This window comes from Rhagoletis zephyria, unplaced genomic scaffold (genome assembly GCF_001687245.7).
Source record: "Rhagoletis zephyria isolate East Lansing unplaced genomic scaffold, Rhagoletis_zephyria_1.1 Rzeph_scaffold_03832, whole genome shotgun sequence".
Lineage (NCBI taxonomy): Eukaryota > Metazoa > Arthropoda > Insecta > Diptera > Tephritidae > Rhagoletis > Rhagoletis zephyria.
The window spans coordinates 16,373-22,618 of NW_016160915.1; positions in this window are offsets into that span (position 1 = coordinate 16,373).

Below are 6,246 nucleotides of genomic sequence, written 5' to 3' on the forward strand. Positions count from 1 at the left end.
ACGCATACAAGCCACCGCGAACTCTTCGCCCAACCGCGTATACCATCGCACACACACGAGACCGCTAGCTATCATTCATCAACTCAAGCGGTGGCTCTTTTGCAGCGCTATGACTTCACCTGATGATCATTGAAAAAATTACCGTCATTAATAACAGAAAAAGAAAGCGATACCTTGGCGCAACTGTTTTTTTTTTTAATATTTTTTTTTTTTTATTTGCTATGTTTAAGTTAGGCCTTTCACGTTGACTTTTTTTTCGCCGTATCGCTCATTTCGTCTGAAGTGTTTTTCATGTTCAACTCAGAGTTTCGCTGTTTGACTTTTTCGCCCTTTTTCCTCATTTCTTTTTTATTAATGTGTTTCAATTAATTATATGGGAGTGCGCGCGGCTACATGTGTATGTGTGTATGTTTTTTGTTAGTGTTGTTCATACTTATGTATGTATATATATTGCCAGTCGTCGCAGCGGGTCTATTTAACCAATTTTGTGACATTAGAAGAAAAGGATTAGTGGTAGCCATTCGTCTGATATTTGTCACAATTGATTAAGGCGCTGCAACAAGCACTTAACAATTGTTAATGGATTGGAAATTCTTTTTCGTTTTTCACTTGAATTTTGATATCTACGAAATTTGGTTATTTTATTTTTTTTTTAAATGCAATTAGTGTGAAGTGTTTTGATATTTTTCCAGAAAATATCGTTTCAAAGACATGACAAATTGTTTGTCATAAATAGTTGGACAATCGGTGATATTTTAAGGAATATGAACGATTTTTTTTGGTTAAGTTTACAAAAGTGTCTGCATATCCAGAGCCAATGTGGCTTTGTTTGATTTTGGCTAATGATTGAAATAAATTAAATTATTCAGCTTAGATCCGAAATTTCTCTCGGGACTGTACATAAACCCTATTAAAGTTTCGTAATTTTAGGAACAGTAAATAGAGTGGATATACCTTGAGTATGGCCCTTCTTCTGTTTAAGCATTCTGATTGAATTTTCCACTGGAATTGAGGCCAGCCACGTAAAAATCATTACCAAAGAAAAACAAGGTCGGAAGTTGACCTGCCCTCATGTGGATGAATCCTGCCCGTAATTTACCTATTACAACAAAGGTGCCTCTAATCCAATTGCAATAGGTGTTTATTCAAAAATATATCCCTAATTTGTGCGCATGCCCCAATGGAGAAAACTAACGATGATACCAAAGAGTCATATAAATTCTCGAGGAAACCGTATTAGAACTGCCTAGTCACGATTTAACCTACGCGTTTGGCGACTACGACGGCGGAGTTTAAGTTTTTCTGTCGGCAGCTTTAGACTCCACGAGCACGTTTTGGACTAAGAAGAGAGAAAGATCGACCTATCCGCGGCATGGAACGTGGAAGTTGGTAGTACAAGACACCAGCGGCGAAACATCGATAAAGCCATTTGAGTGTCTAAAGAACTAAGAACTAAATTGATTACGTCCGCATGTGCCTATGTGCAATGAATAAAGTATGCCAGGGAGTGCGACAAAAATTCGTACTCCGGGTTGAGTGAAACTCGGAGAAGAGGGAGGAGAGACATCTATTGAGAAAAAAGAAACGAGAATCAGAAAGGCGTGAGTGCGAATAGCTTGAGATGCTAGTAACTAGCAATGAGACCCGCAAGTTCCGTCATAAAATAAAAAAGTAGCTAAACGCTTTCAAGACCGAGGCTGGTTCCTGTAAAGACAAACAGAGGAATCTGATAACAGGCGTACCGAGTATACATACTTGAAATATTTAACAAACAATCCCCAACGCTCTTGAATGATAAAAAGTGGCACATTTGTCGAAGAAGAAGGCAAATAAATGTATAGGGTTGGAACTAATGTGACTGCACCAGACAGAGACAAGAAATCCTGAGGCTTAAGAATAATTAACCCTCAGGAGCAGACGATATACCTGATGTGCCGCTTAAATTCGTAGGCGAAGAGACGGTCGTGATTATACTCACAGCGTGACAAATCCTGTAGGAATCCCTAGATAAGCAAATCGGCACGTACCATATTTTTGTCTGTTTTAAGGTGGCTTTTCATAGTACGAATAGAAGCTGCTTCTTCGACTCAATGTAGAAAATAGTGAACAGCTTTTAGCTCCATCAAAATTGGGAAAGACGCTTGACGGTATTCGAGGTTTTGGACAAAACGATTCAGTACCGTGCGGCTTTTCTAATAAGATTGGGAAGCTCTTTCATATGGAGCGAAAGAGTGGACGATGCCATAGGGAAGCTTTGGTGGTTTTCAAACGAACATTTGTACGCCCGTATATATTCTTAGGGCTAAAACGGACCGAGGTATCTGTTCTCTACATCTCGTCAAATATCCAACAGGCAGCAGACGACTACAGTCGCTCGCAAGACTCTCTGTACAAGACCTTGTGGATATAGAGAAAATCAACATAAGAACATTATCAAAGTTCATTATATTATCGAAATGATGTGATACGGAGTAAGCCTTGCAACATCATAGGGAAACGAAGATTGCATATGGCATTAAAATGGGTCTGCCCTTTGCTTAGGTGTAGGGGGAGCCACTCTCTTTTGACCATTTAAATCTAACCTAACCTAAAATCTATGGCCCTGTTCGCGTGGGCAACAAATATCGAAGAAGATGAAAGGGCTATTGTGCTCATAGCATAGCAAGTCCCTCGATTGGGCTGCCATGGGTGGACATCGAGAAGAAGGGTACGCATGAATTCGGGAGGGCTTGGCTCCGACCCAAACTGACAAGTGGTTGTAGTGCTGTATAAAAAGACTAAGAGGTCGAACATTGTCGAACATACTTTTTATGGGAAAAATGCGTAACATCGTAAAAAAAAAAATTGCCCAAAATCTACTTCGCTAAAATAAAATTTAATGAGCTACAAAACTGCCTACCAAAAATTTTTTCGAAAGATGCTCATTAAAAACTTAAAAATTGTGGTGAAATTTTGCATAATTTTTTTAATTTTTGCACAAAGTCTGAAATTTGGAAATTTATGTACATATATGGTGTTTGTTAAATAATTAGCTATACTTTCATAAGAAAATAATAAACCTTAAATAAAATGTCGCGTTCCAGTTTTTATTCGAATGCATAAATTCACACAATTTTCTGCCACCCACTGCTGTCTAAGTTTTGCTACTGAAAACACTTTTTATTTTATAGAAGTACAACATATTAAAAATTAACAACAGCCTAATTTCTTTTCCCATCACAACTTTTGCTTGCATAGCATTCAAGAAATATGTACGTAGTTGCATGCGTGCGTGTACGTCTGTCAACTTAGTCCATCAAATTCATCTCTCTCAATTGTTTATCGCCTAAAAGCCTCATTTATTTCAGACTATTTGACATTTGATGTGACATGTTGAAGACATTAATGTAAAAGAACAACTTGATTACCAATCGATGGTATGCGCAGATGTAAAAATACTCATACATATACGTATATATATACATACACGCCCTCCACTTATGTGGCACGCCACTTTCTCTGTAACCCTGTAACAACAATGCAGTGTGGTAAGCGCATCAACCCTTAGCCGGCTGTAAGTCGAACACTTGCCTAACGAAATGAGTGGAATTATCAATGAAGATCTATTTATAAGGAATAGCCTCGAAGTCAACTAGTGGTGGTGTCAATGATTTTTATTGCGCTCCTACAATTTTATCTATCTATGTCTGTTCCTATTGTTTGGTAGTGTTCGAGGCGCCACAAGGAGGCTACATACATACATACATATGTGGCTAGGGCGGTCATTGTGTTTTCCTGTAATGCATTGACATTTGACGACCAATTTTTATGGCGAGAGCGAATGTGAGTGAAGAATCAGCAAAGGCAAATGACAGCAACGGATCACTAGCGATCTTTGAGTGAAAGTGCATCAGTGTGAGTTTTCCATGCTCGAGCACTGGATTTCGTAGTACATGTGGTAGGGAATTTAGAAAGCCAGAAAACCTTGAGCAGCTGTGATGTACAATCGAAATTGATCGCGCCGCTTTTGCTTGAAGAAAAATTTTTTTTCTAGCCTTGCACCTATCCACAACTTTAAACTTAAAATTTTTCACATTTCACGCATATCTATGTAGATATCAACCTATGTATTTATAAATTCCCCTCGCAGTCTAATGTAAATTAAATTATGACATAAAATTCAGTGAAATATTTGGGTGAGATAATTGCGGTTGACAGCTTGTTGTGTCTGTGTTTTTAAATTAGTTATAAGCGTGAAATATTAGTGTAAGTTTATGTGGAATTTTTATGGGGTAAAACATCAAAAAAAAAAAAAACTGTACTGTATGCCTTGCGGTACCTAAATAGTAATCTTTAGTAAAGGGGGGAAGCAACATCAAAATTTTGTTACAAGAGAAGTGCTTTGATTGATGTCTACTCGCAGCGCATTTAGTACCTAAATTCATGTGTGTGTGCCTGTCGCGCCGCAGCCCTTTTTGCTTCTAATAGAAAATTTTAGAAAGCAGCCAATAGCTTCCACAACAACTTCTTTTCTTTCTGGTGCCTTCTGCCATCAATGAGCGTATTTATGAGTATCATTCGCAGATGACTCGAACGCACATATCTATGCCAAACATGATTCTCCAGATTCATAAATCATGTTCGCTGTCTTCATTTTCTGAGACTTTTGTTCAGGTGGGCGTGTGCACACTAACAAAAAAAAAAAAAAAAAACAAAAAAAGCCCAAAAAAAAACCATATAAAATAAATATGAATTCAAAACACAAACGTCAACAAACATGAAAACATTTCGCTCCCTTCGCATGCCACTCCGCCGCTGCACCAACTACCGGCGCAGTTGGCGCTCTGTTGAGGTCCAAGCAATGCCTCTTGCACCATAATTAAAATTTTTAATCAATTGGTGTTGTCGTTTTGTAGGCAGCATTTGCTGGTTTTAGGCTTTCAAGATTCAAATTCTGATTTTTGCCTGTAACCCCCTCCGTTGGGCGCTGTCTGTTCGCTCGCCGGGTACACATATATACCTACACGTATGTATGTTTAGTAAATCTGTGTGCCGCTGTGACAGCCCGGTTGACTGGCTGACTGGCTGCTGGCTGTCGGCTGTTGGCTGGTGATCACAGCTTGCGATTTGCATGCACTTGATGAGCTTTTGCTGTTTTGCTGTGCGTTGGATGCTCGGCGGCGGCCGATCGCCTGCATATGGCTGGCCTGGCCATGACATCCTACTGTCCAAACATCCGCCTGACTGTGTACTGATCTGTTTGCTTCAATTGCGTTGCCCACACCCTCCTGTGCATCCTGAAAACTCAGCTGCCAGAGCTGGTTGCTGCTGCTGTCTTCTACCAAGCTGTGTGCCACCGCTGCTACAGCGTATTATCTGTTTTGGCTCGTTACCCAATGACGTGCACCGGCAGCAGACCTCAGTTGACCAAAGCTGCTAACTACCACTCCAACTCCATCTGCAACTCCGATTTCGTTGAGGTGGTAGGTGTATGTGGCTGAGAATGTGTGTGAGAGTGCGCGTTTGTGTAGCGCGTTCAGTTGGCAATTCGATATCCCGCTAAGAATATGACTGCGCATAAGTCAAGTTAATTTTGCGTTGATTTATTTTGATGTTCGATCTGATCTTGTGTTGTTCGCTTGTGGTTGCTGGCAGCAGCCGTTCAAGCAAAGCTCTAACTTCACTTCACTTGTCTTTTGTTTCCCCTTTTTTCGCGTTGTTTTTTTTTTTGGTTTTTGTCTAAATGTTCGATGAAAATCGCAGCATTGCAGCAGCGCCAGCAAGCGCAACCGCCACCGCTGCCCTTGCCGCTTTGGCTGCCACATTTGTATGTACGTCCACTTATGGGCAGACTGCTGCATGACGTCTACACGCCGCGACCGGATGGGACACGCCGCTCCCAATGAGGTGTTGAAGGCTGCTTAACACCATTATTTTCTGCATACATTTGTCGTACCTAAATGTTATGAATGCGCTAGAAATAATTTATGAACATTTCGCCATTTCTTTTTGCCCTCTGCTGCTGGCGCTGATCATTTTTCTTCTTCTTGCTGCTCGTTTTTTTACTGTTTCCTATGCAAGTGTGTTCCTCTGGTCGTTGTCTGTCATCGCTGTCATTGTGTTGTTGTAGGAAATGGTGTTGTTGGTGGTGGCGTTTGTATTGTTGTTGTTTTTGTTGATTAGGCGTCTGTTCGGGTTCGGGTTCGGGTTCGGGTTCAGCACCTCTCTATTCGGCGTACACGCACACCAAAGTTGACCCTAATTTCT